The sequence below is a fragment of the Danio rerio genome, chromosome 3 (assembly GCF_052040795.2).
Source record: "Danio rerio strain M-AB ecotype USA chromosome 3, GRCz13ab, whole genome shotgun sequence".
NCBI lineage: Eukaryota > Metazoa > Chordata > Actinopteri > Cypriniformes > Danionidae > Danio > Danio rerio.
This window is the reverse complement of record NC_141023.1, coordinates 33,776,831-33,796,051: the sequence shown is the minus strand read 5'-3', so window position 1 is coordinate 33,796,051 and position 19,221 is coordinate 33,776,831. Positions and strand designations below refer to the sequence as shown.

Here is a 19,221-nt window from a genome sequence, read left to right as displayed (position 1 = left end):
TGAAGAGCAATTTTATGTAATTTCCTACGCAATGTGCAGGTTTTTCACTGGATTCCACCTGTCTGGTGTATTCAACTTTTTTAAGATCGCAGTGAAAACGGTAAAGAAGATGTTAATATATATTTCTAATGTAGCCGATTGAGCTCTAATAAAGTCATAAAGTGTAAGCTAATAAAATAAGCTTTGTTTTGCACTGCTGATGGCAAAATAAAGCGCTTTAGCGTGTTGCTATAGTAACCCTTTGAAGCGATCAATAACGCGCTCTGATTATTCATTTGCATTTTTCTTAGTTTTGTGGCTTGTTCTGTAAACACTTTAAAAACGCTAATGTGTTACTGATAGCTTATATAAATCACCCATCCACGACCACAATTCCCAGTGTGTTCATAATTCTCATGGCGAGATAAATGACAAATCACTCTAAAAAGCAATTGCATTATTTCTCATGGAATGAATTATAGCAACTCTTCTGTGGATTTCTAACAGTCTAAATGCACAGACAGTTTGCAGAATAGAGCGAGCTTATATGCAGGTGACGCACACTCTGTATTGATGGAGAGATGAATGGAAACTACTGACTCAACACTTAAGCAAGATTAGAAGGAACCCAGTGAAGGATTTTGTTATGACGATAAAGATGTCTCGTGTTCATTTAATTTAAGGTCAAACTCAAACAAATCCTTTGGATGCACTTTACTAATAGGTTGGACCCAGAATTGCAAACAGAACAGCATTACTTTCACATTTTGCCATGATAGTCACAAAATTGGGCTGATTTGTTGGCTGCACTCATTGTGATGTGTATTTCCCATTCCAGCACACCCTAAAGGTGCTGTTCTGGATTGACATAAGGTTAATGTGGAATACATAATATATCCTTTTCACATATTCAAAAAACCCAGCAAACAATTTTGTTTAATTGACATCTAATAGACGTCTAAACATAGAGCTTGGCTGAAACAAGGCTAAACTTGGACTGTCAGTGAAAATTTAATAGACATCTAAGAATAGCCGAAAAGTCGTCAAATAGATTAGACAGACTTTATATGTGTAGTCATTCATTTCTGTTTATTTGACGACTAGTCAAGCCTTGGCCTATTCTTAGACGTCTATTAGATTTTCACTGAAAGCCCAAATTTATCCTTGTTTTAGCCAAGATTAGACATTTCAGACATCTTTTAAAAACAAAAAATGCTTGTTGGGACACCAGTTTATTTGAGTTTAGCATTTTATCTTACTGGAAGTATACCCATGAGCATAATGTAGTCATAATGGGATGGACATGGTCAGCAACAATGTTGAATTGATTCTAAGGTTCCCAAAGTAAGCGAAGGAAATATTATATATATAATATAATATATATAAGTGCAGGATCCATGCGTTCATGTTGCTAATGCAAAATTCTGACTCTGACATCCAAATGTTGCAGCAGAAACTTAGATGCATCAGACCAGAAAACTTTTTTCCAACCTTCTGTTGTCCAGTTTCTGTGTGCTTGTGCTAGTTGTAGTCTCAGTTTGTTGTTCTTATAGCTGGCAGGTGTTTCTCCAGTGTGCTTTTCAGCTGCAGCTCATCTGCTTCAAAACAAGGAAGGTATTTTTGCATAGATGGCTTTGCATAAAAGTTCAAGTAGATTTTTAGGATTTTCTTGAAAAAATCAGATCAACCTGTTTATAACAATCAATCCATGTTTAAAGGCACTTAGTGCGGTTTATTTATAAACTAATTTCGAGAGGATCACATGCTTATGATTGATCACGGCTAGTCCTGCATCAGCTAACATTATGCACCAATCAGATGAACTCAGTATAAAAAAACAGAGTTTCTCACCTCAGTCATCTTTATCCTGAAGAATCCCCCTTCCACCCCCCTCTTCCTCCCATTTACAGATAGAGTGGCCCAGTGGTTATCACTGTTGCCTCACAGCAAGAACGTCACTGGTTCGAGTCCGTACCAGGCCAGTCTGCATTTCTGTGGGGAGTCTGCATGTTCTCCCCATGCTGGTGTGGGTTTTCCCCAGTTTCCTTCCATTATCCAAAGACATGCAACATAAGTAAATCGACTAATCATAGACGAACTCTTAGTCAGCTGTCTCTCATAGCAATTCCTAGCTCAGTTATTATAACAAGAAGGGGACTTCTCGAGACCTAACTAAGCTTCCCCTCTTGCTCTTCAAATGGGAGGGAGCCCCGGGCTCGAGGATATCCTGAGCTTGGGCCTCTCTCCCAGGACAGCATGCCAAACACACTTTATAACCAATCGTCAGCTAAGTGTGAACACTTGAAAATCAATTTTCTTGCCCATCATGATGCTTCAGTAGACTGTCTGAACAAGCATTTCAGTGGATATAATAAAGTGGCTTGAGAGTGTAAAACATTTAGTTTTACACTATTTCAAATTGCCATTTGACACATAATGGAGAAAAAGGTCTTAAATTTTGCCCTAATAAACAGAGCGGTGGGAATGGCAAACAGTCAATAGCTCTGTTTGCACTGCAGCTCTCTTAATTTGTGTTATAGTTAAAGCCACTAGACAACAACAGACAACACTTAAATACAGCCTACTGATTAAAAACATCATGCAGCAGAAGTGAAGTTCAAATGGTTGGCAGGAGCAGTGAATCTGTCACAAGCAGCAATGCTTTAGTCCTAAACAAAAGGGAGGGGGTGTTTTCGTGCCACAGGTTTCTGAGCCATACAAAGCTTTCATTTGCAAATCTCTAGTTTATTGTGGTGAAAGTACAAAGGTAGATTTCAAGTGCAATCCCAGAAGCTCAGACGGTCATTTCTGGCTCAGCCCACACAGAGGTTTCTGAAAAACAATTTTTCACTATCACACGCCCGACTCCCACACAAAACCATCTGAAGGACTTCAAACTCCTCTCCAGTCATTTTTTGATTTGTCATTGTTGCACCATCACTATAGGCTATTATTGACCAGACAGAACGCTCCATACTTCAGGTTGCTTCAATACACCAGCGAAATGAAATATAAAGAGTCTCATAGTGCTTTGCAGACTATCATGCAAAGATTATGTAGTATTTTAGCATGTATCCAGGGCAACCTCCACTGGCACTGAATATCACCACCTGTGAGCAGACACACACACACACACACACACACGCGCACACACACACGCACACACACACACACACATACAGACTAAACAAACACTGAGCAGATCACTATTCATGAGTGTGTGTTAATCATTCATTGTCAATTTATGAATCTTATCATCTATAATGAACTTGCTTCCAGCTCAATCCCTGCTTAGCAAACACAAGATTGTAGTTAATGTTTACTAATATAGTACAGGGGTAATTTTTGACACATTTCCTAGAATAGGCAATTCATTTACATAATTGATATTTTTACATGTAATTATGTTAATAATTGACAGTTTAATGAACCTGAGAGTAATGTCTGAATTCTTGAATAGTCAGAAGTGAGTCTCATTTTGTTAACGGTCCAAAAGTGTTTTCACAACAACACAGAACGCTGAGTCGAGGTTCCCAAAGGATTATTATTTTAAAGAACCATTTTTTTTCTTGTGAAGGGTTTTGATAATCTAAGCAACCTTTTGTTAAACAACCCTAAATTATCAAATTTAAAGTTTCCATTGATCCTGAAGTTTCTTTATCGGAGGTCAGTAAAGAATCTTTGTAATTAAAAGTGTAAGTGCTAGTGTGAGGATGCAGCAATTGGGTGGATTCCCCTCTTCTGAGCTTAATGGATTTTAATAAAAACCCTTCATTGTGAGGACCCAGGCAACATTCTCCTAATGCCTAAAATCAAAACAAATGATACACATCATATACACTAGCTAAAAGTTTTATGATCAGTAAGATTTTTAATGTGGGGACTAAGCAGAAGAAAAGTGAATAAGTGAGATTTATAATGTTTTTGTTGTTTTGATTTTTTTGTTAAAGAGGTCTCTCTGTTCAGCTGTCTTAAATGACTGATTTCTATTTAAAGGGGTGGTCCAGAATGTAATTTTAAGGCTTGGTTGTGTTTATAAGATGCAAAGCAATGTGTGCTTATGTTTCACTTGACGGAAATCGCGTAATTTTTTCATATATCTCACTTTGATTATACACAGCTACTCAGCTAACATGAAAACGACTGTCATATTTCCTAGTTCCTCTAAAAGGCCCGCCCTTAAGTGACTCTGATTGGTCATCGACATAATGTGCTGCTATTGGCGGATCGGCTCCACGTCACGCCCGTAAAAGCACACGCTTTTCTGCTGTGTAAACATGAAGTCAACCTCGCGCCCGCTCTCTAAAATAACATCTGACAAGTGTCTGTAACTAACGAGTGAAAAAGGGGTGCGGCTCCTTTAACAGCGTCTGTGTGTGCGTCTATGTGTGTGTTTGTGTGGTGTGAACTTTCTGTAACAAGCGCAAGAGCGCGGGACTTTCTTTTTCTCTGATGCTCGGATTAAGTTATTTTCTGTAATATATCGTGACAGAAGAATAAAGCACAAGATGTGAGATGCTACCTGTTGAGCCTTGATTTATTATTCTGCTGCGACCACTAGTCAGGTAAGCTAATCTGTGTTTTTTTAACTCTATGCGTCATGACGTCTTTCACGAGTATCCGGAATATGCAGGTGTAAGTAATATAAATCATCCACATATCTTTTGCGACTTCATTATCTGAGATGTGAAACACATGAAAAAGCCAAGACAATCAGTGCAGTCGCGCACACACATAAGAGATCGTGCTGGTGGAGTGAGTGTGTATTTACAGGAGTTTGGCTGATAAATGTGAGTTTGTAGCTAAATCGTTTGCCCGCAAAGCAGCATTTCGCATTGTTTACATCATTGCTACAGCATACAGTTAACGCTAGACACTGTACATGTCATGATCAATTTTAAAAAATAAAAACACTTACTTGTAGATCACAACTTCTGCTTTGAGGAGATTTTAGCCGAATCCAGCACTGAACTTGGAGAGATTCTGGAGCTGTTTTGTCAAATCATGCTTGCTGAGTATTTTATAATTCTCTGGAAGTTAATTAATATTGAACTAAAGGCACTTCTGTCTTTGTGTCGTGTCCTTTGGAAGCCCAAATACAGAAACAGATGAAGCTCTGTGGAAACAGCCGTGTTTGGATGCATTTTTAGCTTCATCTCTGCTATAACGTTACAGCACCTCTGGCCACGGACATTACCTGCATGCGCAGTGTGGGATGCGCAGTAAACGAACTTGTGATGTCACAGGGGGCGGAAGTATTTTTTTGTAGTCCCCAAAATTCGTTCATTGTAGGCTTTGCTAAGCTAACTCTGTAAAAACCAAGGTCTCCCTTAGCATTGAACTTAGAACTTTTTACATTCAGAGATGCTGTTTATTTTCACACAGCTACATTACACATCAACTAAAGTTTAAAATATGAGATCGTAGTGGACCACACCTTTAAATATATTTTAATTTGTGATTTTGTTTATGTGATTTCAAAGCTGGGGAAACACGGTGGCGCAATGGGTCCCGCTGTCGCCTCACAACAAGAAAGTCGCCCGTTTAAGCCTCAGCTGGGTCAGTTGGCATTTCTATGTGGAGTTTGCATGTTCTCCCTGTGCTGGTGTGGGTTTCCTCCAGGTACTCCAGTTTTCCCCACAGTTCAAAGACACGCACTATAGGCAAATTGAATGAGCTAAATTGGCTGTAGTGTGAGTCTGAATGCAAGAGTGTATAAGTGTTTCCCAGTGCTGGGTTGTGGCTGGAAGGGCATCGGCTGTGTAAAACCCAAGGATAAGTTGGTGGTTCACTCTGCTGTGGTGACCCCTGTTTAATAAAGGGACTCACTAAGCCAAGAATAAATTAATGTATGATTTCAAAGCTGAATTTAGCATATTTACTCCAGTCACACGATCTTTCAGAAACTCTTCTAATATTCAACTGAACTTAAACACTAAAAACTGAACTACTCTGTTCCAGTTACTATGACCATTTATGTGAAGCTGCTTTGACACAATCTACATTGTAAAAGCATTATACAAATAAAGGTGAATTGAATTGAATTGAATATTCAGATTTTCTGCTCAATAAAACATTTTTATTTGCTTCTTTTAAAACATGTATTTTTTACTGTTCTAAAACTTCTGACTTGCAAAGGATATGTTTACAATCACCCACTAGTACCACTAGTAAAATACAAGCAAGTTAAATGAAGCTAAAAGGATCTGAAAGTTAAGGCAGCTAAAACCTGAAGCTGTTAGTTCAAAAATGTGTGACTGTCACAATTCCTGGCCTTACTCAAAACAGGATGAAATGACAATAAAGGCAGCATTGCATGCCTCTTATCTACATCATAAAGCCTCTATACTCGACATATTGTTTAAAACAAACTAAAGAGATAATGATCCACAATCAGTCTTGCAATTTATGTACTCTTCTAGGATGGTAAATATTGTGCTGTTACTTAAAAGGCCACAAGGGGGATCCAACAACTCAATCAAAGTACAAGCTCAAGTTAAAGACATGTTGATATTTTTCCTCAAATGTAGTAACTTTACAGGTACTTAGCCTGTAAAGTGGGGTTCGTAAGACCCACTGACAAAGGTCCAGAATTGGTCCCCTATATGAGCTCATTTATTTGTGGTTGCATTTATTTGTATTATGTTTGACTTGCTATCATAAATTGTGAAATTAACTAATAAAGAAGGCTTTAAGACCACGATAAATGTTCTGTTGGATCATTATTATTATTATGTTTAAATATTATGTGCGAATTATTCAAAAAGCCAAATTCTGAATGAGGAATGTTGAATGTACTGGCCAGTTTGTTATTTGCGTATAAGCTTCATTTTTAATTTTAAACAAGTTTTAACAGATTCATAAAAAATAATTTAATGATAGATGATAATAAAATTGTACTTTAAAAGTAAGTATCTTTTAATTTTTCTTTATTCTAAAGTTTTGAATTAAAAATGCTAATCTCAACATTATTTATAAAACTGTAATATAAAACTGACAGTTTAAACGCACATTTGTAAATAAAGACTAAAAATTGTAAAATAGTATAGTAAGTAATTTGGCAAAATGGTAAGAAATATTTCTCGTACATCAAAAAGTGTGGTCATGATCTATAGTGCTTAAAATGTCACTAAAATGCAGCATTTAAACCTAATGATTAAACAGAAAATGAGGCAAATAATTGCATTGTCCAGTTTTTCAGAAAAAAGTACCACCCTTTTCAACAAGCTGGCTACAGGCCTGTTTGACTTTTGATAAAAGTGACGAGTAAATGTTTCCACAAAAATATTAAGCAGCACAACTATTTTCAACCTTGTTAATAAGAAATGTTTCTTGAAGATTAAATCAACATATTAGAATAATTTCTGAAGGATAACACTGAAGACATTGGTATGTTGCTAAAAAAAATCATCAGAGAAATTATACATTTCAAAGTATTTTTTTTTTTAGCATTTTCTGAGATCAATGCAGTCTTGTATATAAAATAATATAGCATAATAATAAAATATAATATAATATAATATAATATAATATAATATAATATAATATAATATAATATAATATAATATAATATAATGAAGGAAATTAGTATTTCGAAAATGAGAATTTGTCTTTTGTCCTGTATTACTCAGAGCTCCTCTATTGTTAAAAATAAAGGTTAGAAAACTATTTTTTATTAATTTTATAATTTCATAATCTTGTTTCCTCAAAACCCATTTTTTCATTTATGAAAAACATTTTAGCATGAAAAAATTCTCAAAGAATGTTTTGTAGAAACAGCACTTGGGAAGTTCAATATTTTCCATGGAAACATCATTACCAGAAAAGAGCTTTTATTTGTTTAAGGGTGAAAGGACATGAGCATTAATAACAAAACCTGCTTTGCTTTCAGTGAGACTGAAGAAACTATAGAAGTTACAATTAATGGTGTGTATTTCAAGACATAAAACACAGGCAACACGCTAGATAAACAATTATTTTAGAGCTTAAAGTGTAGCTAATGGACCAGAAAGGGATAGAAAAGATAATGAATTGAGAAGAAAAAACTGACTTGATTATCAGCAGAGTTTTGCGCAGTGGCCTCAGCATGGGGTTTGTCAGCAGGCTGGATGGAGAACTTCTGCCTTTCATCCCAAGCGTTCTCTGAGGGGAAAGAGAAGATGAAACATGCCTAAGGGAGCCTGTGAGGCCAGCATAATCTGGAGCATCAGTGAGGAAATTGAGGCCTGCTGATTACCATGCTGCTGCCTCTCTCTCTCTCATTATCTCCCTCCTCATTTAACAGCCCTCGGCCCTCAAAGCTCCTCAGCGTGAGTGGGTGAGAGACTGTTTCAACTGCAGCCTCTCCACTTCCACAGCCCTCACTTTTAATAACACCAAAGTGCATCTTTGAAAGACAAAATAACACAGATCCAGTGCTTCTCAAGTACAAATTTGCCTGTCCAGCAGCTATTGAAGTTGAACTTGACCCTGTTTTTTCATATGTGACCCTGACCACAAAACATGGTCATAATGTCAGTTTTTTAAATTGAGATTTTTACAATTGAACTTAGAAAGATCAGCCCTCCTGTGAAATATATATATATATATATATATATATATATATATATATATATATATATATATATATGGTAATTCTTTGGAAAAAAAAAAGAATAAAAATTGCACAGGAGGGCTAATAATTCTGATTTCAACTGTGCATCACCTGAAAGCTGAGTAAATAACTCTTCTATTGATGTATAGTTTGTCAGGATAGGACATTTGATACAAGAATTAGAATATCTAAAATATGGGGGTTAAAAATTGTTTTTTACTTTTTATTTAATTTATGTTTTTTAAGAAAAGTATTCTGTTCATCAACAAACATTAATTGAATGTAAAACTTTTAAATACTTATTACAATTTTAAATAACTGCTAGTATGTAGTTTCAAATGAAATGATTACTCCAGTGATTATTGCTTTTATTACCATTACCATAAATATTAATAATAATAATAATAATAATAATAATAATAATAATAATTATTATTATTATTATTATTATTATTATTTTATTTTATTTTTTTTTACTATTAGAGTGATATCTGACGGATCATGTGACTCTGAAGACTGGAGTAATGAAGATGAAACTCATCTTTAAAATAACTGGAATAAACTATTAAATTCATTTATAAACTTTTGAACCGTTATTTTTATAGTGCAATAACATTTTACAATTTGTACTGTATTTTTGATTACATAAATGCAGCCTTGGTGAGCAGGAGAAGCTTATTTTAAAACATTTAAAAATCCTACTGACACCAAATTTGACCGGTAATGTGTTTATCGTTTTGATACACACGTTTGAAAAAAATATTAATTAGGATATCAGCAAACATGAAATCTGACCAGGAGGTGGCGCTAACGAACCGGAATTTCCTCCCTTGAATGCCTCCGCTTTGGATTTAATTTATGAAATGGAGGGAAAAGCACCAGACAAACCATTAAGTTGACTTATGACCTTCATTATTGACTTTATTATTTTGCATGCAGCTTCTGCGATCTATCAGCAACGCTTGGCATCTGGCTTCTCCTGAAGTTACAATGGCTGTTTTGGTACAAGACCACACAGGATTTACAGCTCTGACCCACATCTACCACAGTCCAGTGCCTCAGGCAGGCACAGATGCTCCAAGATGCCCATCCAGAACGCACGCCAAAAGCTAGGGGAGAGATAGAGAGGAATGAGCGAGGATGAAAGGATGAAAGGAGCGAGAGAGTGTGTGTGCTGGTCGTGACAAACAGGTGGTACCTTGGCTGTGTCAGGTAGTAATGCCGTGTCCCCAGTCTGTTTCGTTTGGACAGCAGCCAGCTCAAAGTCTTCGTTATTGTGGCGTCCAGATTTGAGGTACACAGATTGTAAAAACAAGGAAGAACAAAATGTCTGTCATAGTCTGCATAATACCAGATTTTCTTGTTGCGATTAATCGCTGAGGCTTTTATTACGATACGCACTAGTATCTTGATGTATAACAAAGCTACAAAAGGCTTTAACAACTATGATAAAATCCAAACAAAACTTAAGTGTATACATGTTCAGAGGACATGTTCAACCCATCACTGGAAAACATCCATACACACTCATTCACACACATACATACGGACAATTTAGCTTATATAATTCACCCATACCAGAGTTTCTCAACCACGATTGTGGAGGCCCACCAACACTGGATGTTTTGGAAGTCTCCTTTGTCACACCCATTGCAGGTCTTTCAGACTCTGCTAATGAGCTGTTGATCTGAATCATGTGTGTTTGTTTAAGGAGACATGGAAAATCTGCAGAGCTGGTGGTTCTCCAGGAACATGGTTGAGAAACACTGACCTAAACCACATGTCTTAGGACCAGCACCCAGAGGAAACCCATGCGAACACGGGGAGAACATGCAAATGCCGACTGACCCAACCGAGGCTTGAATCTGCGACCTTCTTGCTGTGAGGCGACCGTGCTACCCACTGCGCCCCTGTGATGCCCTGGAAATGAATGTTTTAAACAAATTAAACTCTAAAAGGATGTTTATGGACAATATAGCACTTTAAAATGAAGTCTCATTAGTAAATTCTGGTTAATGCATTAAAACAAACAGAAAAAGGACTTATTATTGTTTAAGCTCATTTTAAAACTACAAATAAATTGTATTAGTTATTAACTCAATTTAATACAATGGTTACAACTTGTAATGCATTAATGTGGTTTAGCTAAAAATAATATGAGATTAATAAATGCTTTTGTAGTAGCTGCCATTACATTGACTTCAGTTAAATTTATGGATGTTAACACATAAAACAGTTAATAAACAAATGACCTATAACTAGTCACTGAATTTAAAAAAACAGCCTATTAAATCTTCAACCATATAATCTGAATATTCTTAAAAGGCACTGTAAACGTTTAAATAATAAATACTTTTTCAATGCATTGTGCATGTTTATTATCATGGGATAACAAATTTTTGAAAATCTGCAAATGTCGACTGCATATTATGAAAAGTAGATGGTGCTTGAAATCTCAGCAAAGTCATCTATATCACTTGCTTATTAGCCTTAATAGGATACAGTAATCTCATTTCTTTAACCAGCTAAAACTTCACAGTTCACAAATCACAGGCTGCACTATTTGACCTAGACCAGTAAAGGATCAATAGCTAATTCACTTCCAGTCTTTGGAAATGTTTAATCTATAGCCAACTATAAATCAAAACTGACCCAGAGAGATCAGATTTATAAAGTGGCTGAGTGCTTTTCATCATGAATGGCATTGTGTTAATGCAATACATCATATTGAGCTATTATGTGAATGAGCGGTGTCATCGGCTGCGGCATGAGACTTCGGGACAGAATTATCAACACAAACAGACTGTGGTTGACGAAACTTAGCAATCACAAATCGCTTGCGACTGGTGGATGTGTTCGGTTCGGCTCAGAGTCAGGAAGATGAATATTTTTGTCACCGACTTATTGTTTTCTCTTTTAAGAAATGGGTTGGGGGGGGGGGGGGCTAAATATAAGGCAAGATTTATATCAGCACCACAACAATTACATTTTCTATCCATTCCTAAGCATTGGTTCTTGTACCAAGTAAATGATTTCCTCGCAGTGATTCTTCAATGATGTTTTTCACAAGGCATAAGCCATTAAATGTGATTGATGGCTTGAGGGTTTAGATTGAGTTATTAGCAGCTGGGTTTGTCCGTCATCACAAAAACTCAGCAAATATCTCATATATTCAATATATACAACATTATCTAGTGATGACACTGTATATAATTTTGTGCTCAAGTCCTGTTGGAAGTATTGTATTCAAAGCTGTAATTATAAGTTTGAAACAAGATTTAAAAATAGCTAATGCATCCATATAATCCAAAACAACATGAAGAAATAAAAGTCATGAAAAAAATATATAAGTACAGTAATACAAAGAGTCAGACATCAGTTTGAAAAGCACAAGCTGGAATAGAGAAAGGTTAAGGAAATGGGAAAGAATAGAGGGTCGGTATTTTTTAAATCTGAACTTTATCAAGCTAAGACAATACTTTTGTGCACACGTGAAACAAAATAACAAGTTTCTTTTTCTCAGTGTCAGTGTATTGCTCATGTTTATGAGCACCGTGCAGTAACCTAAAGTCGACTAACTGCTTTAAAAGCAATGGGTTTACTCACTTAAAAAAAAAAAAAGTAAACTCACCTTATTTTTTATAGTGTACACAGTTATCGACTTTGGCCTACAGCAAGGAATATACAGAGTTGTAAGTGCATATATATGTGTGAATATAATGGCCACATTTTACTAGTGCCAGGTTGGACCCATTTTTGCCTTCAGAACTGCCTTAATCTTTCATGGCATAGACTTAACTAGGTAATGGAAATATTTCTCAGAGATTTTTGTCGATACTGGCATGATAGCATCACTCAATTGCTGCAGATTTGTCGACTGCACATTCATGATGCGAATCTCCAGTTCCACCACATCCTAAAGGTGCTCTATTGGATTGAGCTGTGGGGACTGTGGAGGCCATTTGAGTACAGTGAACTTATTGTCATGCTGAGGAAACCAATCTGAGATGATTTGTGATTTATAACATGGCGCATTATCCTGCTGGAAGTAGCCATCAAATATTCTGACACCAAATTCTGACCCTACCATTTAAACGTTGCAGCAAAAATCGAGACTCATCAGACCAGGCAACGTTTTTCCAATTTTTTATTGTTCAATTTTGGTGAGCCCGTGTGAATTGTAGCCTCAGTTTCCTGTTTTCAGCTGACAGAAGTAGCACCCGGTGTGGTCTTCTGCTGCTGTAGTCCATCGGCCTCAAGGTTCGACATGTTGTGCTTTTAGACATACTCTTCTGCATACCTCTGTTGTAACGAGTGGTTATTTGATTACTGTTGCTTTTCTATCAGCTGGAACCAGTCTGGCCATTGTCCTCTGACCTCTGGCATCACCAAGGCGTTTGTGCCCAGTAAACTGCCGCTCACTGAATATTTCCCCTTTTTAAGACTGTTCTCTGTAAATCCTAGAGATAGTTGTGCGTGAAAATCCCAGAAGATCAGCAGTTTCTGAAATACTCAGACTAGCCCATCTGGCATCAACAACCATGCTCAAACTCACTTAAATCACCTTTCTTCCCCATTCCGATGTTTGGCTTGAACTGCAGCAGATTATCTTAACCATGTCTACATACCTAAATGCATTGAGTTGTTGCCATGTGATTGGCAAGCAGTTGGACAGGTTTACCTAATAAAGTGGCCATAAACAGACCATAAACATCTTTTGTGTATTCTTATATTGAAGCAGAGTGTTGGGATTTTTGCTGACTTTGATGGAAATGAAATGAAATAACCAGACTATAACTACAGCATTTGCTGAACAACAGTACATGTGTTCTGGAGAACTTCTATGTGAAGCTGCTTTGACACAATCTACATTGTAAAAGCATGAGTAATAAACATGAGTTGAATTGAATTAGCACTTTCAGACTCCATTTAGTATGTGACACTATTTTCATGTTTCTCATATCATAATGAAAACACAAACTTTCAGTTTCATCACCATGCATTATAACCCAACAGATCCACATTCTACCCAAATTTGGGTTGAAACAGTACAGCATTTATTTAGAGGGATTGACAAGTGAAAAACATTCCAGAGGATTTAATTATAGGCTATAGTACTGTAATCTTGTTGTAGTGTTGTCTTGTTGTTTGGCTGAGTGTTTAGTATGGTTGTTTCTTTTAGCAGAAGTCCTGCTCACCTCATAGGAGTTTATTTTATGAGATAATTACCTAGTGATTGTAAATTACCCCTTTTATATAACATATCCAACTGCAGAGATGTTTCTCAGAGTTGGACTCCAGCCCAAAAAACAGCATTATTAAAGTAATAGCACAATGAAGACTAATAGGAGAGCTTACTGTGAGTCAGTCAAACTGGAGCCCCGTAAGATTTAGATGTGGGTGGCTGAGATAGCTGGTTTAAGTTGGTTTAGCGTTTGAATTCTTGCCCTCTTTCTTTTTATCGAGTCCTGCCTGAGGACATACATACATAATTAGACTGTGAGATTCATATATTATAATGAGCTGGAATGCATGGTTCAGTATGCACTTTATGACAAATTCAGAACATTACTTTCTTTTGTAGCTGTTGTTGGAGGATTGTAATATTATTACCATGAAATCAGTATTGTGTTCAAGCCCCAAGTCTTTTTATTTTCTCATTCTTTTTTTCATCCCTTTGAGCATCTTCATCTGACAATCTGAAACACATTATCATCAGGATCACCCTGCACCTTACAAAAGTATAGAGACTGGAAATAAAAAAAATGTATTGAGATCTAAACCCTAAATATGCAGTCTTTTTCCAACAAGAGAGAACGCAGCAAACATGTAATTTTCGCTCAAGGAGATAAGTAGTTGCCTTTGAGCACGCAGGCCCCTCTCCCCCTCTGCACATGCCACTGAGGCTTTCATTTCCCCTGTAATGATAGGGAAAGGTGGCGAACAAACAGTGAAGCTCCTGACAGCAGCATTTGTGAAGATGTTCAGCTTGAGACTAATTGTCTATAGGTAAACACCTGCAGGTGCTCTTTGAGACTGGTTAATGGTGATGAGCGCTACTGAAACTGAGCTAAAGAATGTTTAGTGTATGTAGGGTATAACGTTTATTGTTTCTTGGGCTAAAGGTTTTATACAGAAATAAAATGAAAATACAAAACGTTTATATTTATAAATAAAAAAGATTTTCCATTTTGGTTTATGCATATTATTTTATGTTGATAGAAAGCATAATAAATGCAAGAAGAGTCTATTTTAATGTTTTAAATAACTTTTGTGACAACATTGTGTCAAAATAGGGGTAAAATAATATTCCGCTGTCATTCGATGAAACATATATATTCATTCATTTTCTTTTCAGTTTAGTTAAGCTGGGGTCACCATAGCGGAATGAACCGGCAACTTATCCAGCATATGTTTCTAAATATGTGTCATATGTTCACTTAAACCAAATGTCTTTGGACTTGCGGGGGAAACCGGAGCACCCGGAGGAAACCCATGGGGAGAACATGCAAACTCCACACGGAAAAAAAATATTGCGGACAAAAGTGTAAAGCCTAGTAGTTTTAGATTTAAATGATTTTAAAAGATTTAAAATGACAATTCATTTGAATTTTGTGTTGCACTGGGGTCATTGAAACCAAGGCACACTGCAGTGCAAACAACTGAATACAATAAAAAATGTGGACATCGAGTTGACACATTTTGTTTGCTCACAGGCCTATTTTATTTATTTATTTAGCAGTGCATGTAGTATAAATGTAGCTTGCATATATTGTAACAAGTAGGGTGTCTGCGGGGCCTTCAAAAGTCTTAAATTTAAAAACAAAATGTTCCACCTTAAAAAAAATGACTGAAATATTGTCTTTTTTGTCTTAAATCATTTTTAGCAGGTCTTTATTTCCTTCGTTTATATAAAGCTAACCAATTGATCCAAAGCATCCAATCACCAATTATACAACACTTTTAGTAAATCTCTATTTATAACTTGTCTGTTGTACAAACACTTAGTTTAGTTTTTTTAGGTAATGTTGAATAAATATAATGTATAAAGCTAGAGTCTGCTTGTTTTAACACATTTTTAAAAAATATTTGGCTAAAAAATAATTAATTAAAATGAGGTTTTTTTTAATTTTAGGGTTTTGCCATATATAAGTCAGAAATTTCATTTTTTATAATTTTAAAAGGGTCTTAAAAAGTCTAAAATTGACTTGATGAAACCAGCAGAAACCCTGAACAAGGTGTAAACACTAAACTGGACTGTTGTTTTACATGTGAAAAAGGAGACTGAACAAGAACAACTGTTTATTGTCATTTTATAGGTTTAATTCTGACTGTTTGCTCTTTATTGTATCACTAGATTTATTGTTTATTTTAGCCCTGAGCTGCTTTTAAAATAGCATACTTCCCTACTAGTAGTAAAAAAAGATGTCTGAATTAAAAATAAATAAATATGTAAATTAATAGTTTCCATATTTTGTGCTTCAAATGTGTTTTCAGTTTATTTATGGTTGTGAGTTGCATTATGGAATGTTGATCTCTGCTCTGTCGACTTTTAATGTTGAAAATTCAACTCTGCAGTTCAACTAAGTGACTTTTATTGACATTTTAGTGATTTTAAGTAATATAATGTATAAGAAATAATATAATGTATAGAGAAATTAGTCTGTAAAAAGGTTCTGTACCATAATATACAACACCAACCCAGACAATATATCACTTTAAACTATTAGATATTCATAAAAGTCACTTTTTCAAACTTTTCAAGGTTAAAAGCTGTTAAAGAAAGGTTAAGGTTTATTGTTGAAAACTCTACGGTTTAACAAAGTGACTTTTATTGACATTTTAGTAATATTAGTAATGGGCTATATGCGCACAGACTTTTATTTTCAACCAGGGAGCTCAAGTGCTTCCGGTGAACTGTCTTTCCCTTACAAAATTGTCATGTTAAAGGTTTGTTTTCTTTAAAAAACAGCAATCTTCACTGCCTGGTAGATATACGATATGACGTGGGTCTCAGCTTGGACAAGAAGCACTGCATTAAATTCCATTTCCCCCACCAGGTCTTGAAAATATGAGCGTTTATTTTACAGCAGTATTTTCAATGGAATTTCTGCATTAGCCTGTTGCTACTGACGGCGCTACAGTTTACATGGTCTATCATCATGTTTTACGCTTAAACAACTAAATGAATGCTTAAGTCTGTTTAACTGAATGTATTGTAATTACATTACAACATCGATGTTGTAAAAACAACCTTGAGTAATTGAAAATACTCACATTAAGCTTTCACTGTAAGTTAATTATGGCAAAAACTCTAGCTGTGCATGTAGCCCATCGTAATTAATGTTTTTGACATAATATAATGTATAAGAAATCATGTATAGAGAAATAAGTCTGCAAAATAACAGAACAAGTACTTGCAGTTCATCACAAGGCTTTTGTACCATAATATACAACACCAACCCAGAAAATAGATCACTTTAAAATTATTTTACTATTAAAAATGTTAATAAAAGTCACTTTTTACAACTTTTCAAGGTTAAAAGTTGTTGGAAGAAAGATTAATGTCCCATAATGTAATTCAAAATCTTAAACAAATTAGAAAAAAGTAAAACATGAAACATAATATATGGAAAACTGCTAATTTACAGATATTTATTACAGTGTAGGCATAGATGACAGCATGGCCAGTATGCATCATGCAGCGAATGCAATATGTCCACATTACATTTATGCACACATTCTGCATAGTAAGAAGTAGGAAAGTAATTATTATGCAATTTTGGATGTAACCCTGGTTTCTGTATTGACATTGGCACTTGCTAGGTTGCTATGCTAGATTAGTGAGCTCTTTATTTTTGCAGTTTGTTCCCTTGTCTAGTTCATTTAATATAAAGAAAATTCCTACACTTAAACTATCAATTGGTGTGTACTTTGAAAGGCAGTGTTCGACTGTTCATGTGCAGTACACTAAAGGATAAATAAAAATAAGCATACTTTGGGTTTTAGGGATGAGGATGGGTGGACTTTCATGCTTAAGCTTACTCTTTTCAGTTTTTGTACATATAAAATGATAAAAATTTGACACCATTTCACCAATATGTAATACAGTTCCGTTTTCCCAATTAATCAGTCTGGGTTTACAAGAGTTTCAATGACAAGTCTCAGTTGCTAGTGCACATGGAGAGGAAGGTTTTACTTCTTGTTCTTTTAAGGCACATGTGTCAAACTTAGTTCCTGGATTGCCGCAGCTTTGCATAGTTTAGCTTTAACCCTAATTAAACACACCTGATCAGACTAATTTAGCCCTTTAAGATTGTTTTAAACCTCCAGGTAAGGCCCAATCCCGATTCTACCTCTTTCTACCCAATTCTTTACCCGTTCTGCCCTTCCCCTTACCCCTACCTCTCATTTTGCTCATTGGGTATCCCAATACTATTTAGCTTGAAGGTGTAGGACTAAGGGAAGGGGTAAATAGCCCTTTGAACGAAGATTTTTCAGGACCACACTCAAAATCAAGGGGTAAGAAAATTTCACAGAATACTCCAGCCACAACGGCAGAATAGTTACACCCGGAAGTAAGGAAATCAACAAATTAGTATTTTTTGTCATTATTGCTAATTTTTCCCACAAACAAACACATGTTTTAATACATTCATAACTGTGTTTGTGTTTTACCATCATGCTTTAAAAAAAAAGATAAACCCCGCTAAATTTCACAATCTATAATCCATAATCATAACTCCAGTATAGCAGACCCACAACATTCTAACTCTCGAATACCCTGTCAGAAAAGTCTGGTAGCTGGGAATGGGCTTTTTGCAGTGTCTGCTATAATGTTAACGTTTTCGTGTGTTTACATAGATGAATATGGTCAGTGAGTAAATGCACATTATTTACGATCTTATTGCCACATTAGATCATTATGAAAACATAATATATGCTTTCAGTGATTTCCTGAAGATAAATACCAAAAAATAACGCAACTGGAATCACTACAGCAGTCGTAATCGTCAGTCTGAAGCAAGAGATTGCGATGATATCTGATGACGTGTGCAGGTGTTGTAGTGCTGTCCCAATTCTTAGGGGTAAAGTTTAAAGCCCTTCTACTCCACACTCGGTTTTAAGGGCCAAGGGGAAGGAAACAGAGAAGAGGTAGGGCTACAAAAACAGAATTGGGATTTGTCCTAAGTGTGTTGAAGCAGGGTTAGAACTAAACTGTGCAGGGCTGAGGCCCTCAAGAATCTGAGTTTGACACCCCTGTTTTACGGTATAGATTGTTTCTAACATTGCTTTCCTCGTTTCTGCACCTCTTCACTAAACGAAGCCTCAAAGAACAACTAGAAGGAGAAGTAAAACCTTTTTGCCCGTGTGCACTAGCAACTGAAACTTGTCATTGAAACTCTTGTAAACCCCGACTGATTTATTGGGAAAACGGAACTAGATTACATATTGGTGAAATGGTGTCAAATGTATGTGAATTTGTATGATTTCATATGTACAAAACCAGCATGCTTTATAAATCAGTTTAGATGATTGAGATCATGATTTTCATAAGAGCCATTTGCACATTTGCATAGAGCTCCCTATCTTATCTCTGTGATTAATACCGGTTATATTTCCATTTGCTGTGCCCGTACACCTGTATT

At 35.8% G+C, this 19,221-nt stretch overlaps 1 protein-coding gene across 2 annotated transcripts in view; it reads left to right on the top strand.

Moving 5' to 3' along the window:
• The first annotated feature begins 4,375 nt into the window (after positions 1-4,375).
• Positions 4,376-19,221, top strand: part of yipf2 (Yip1 domain family, member 2) — a 44,109-nt gene continuing 29,263 nt past the window's right edge. For both annotated transcript variants that reach the window (XM_087242509.1, XM_087242505.1), the window contains exon 1: positions 4,376-4,544. The gene's annotated coding sequence lies outside the window, so the exon portion shown is untranslated. The remainder of the gene's footprint in view (positions 4,545-19,221) is intronic.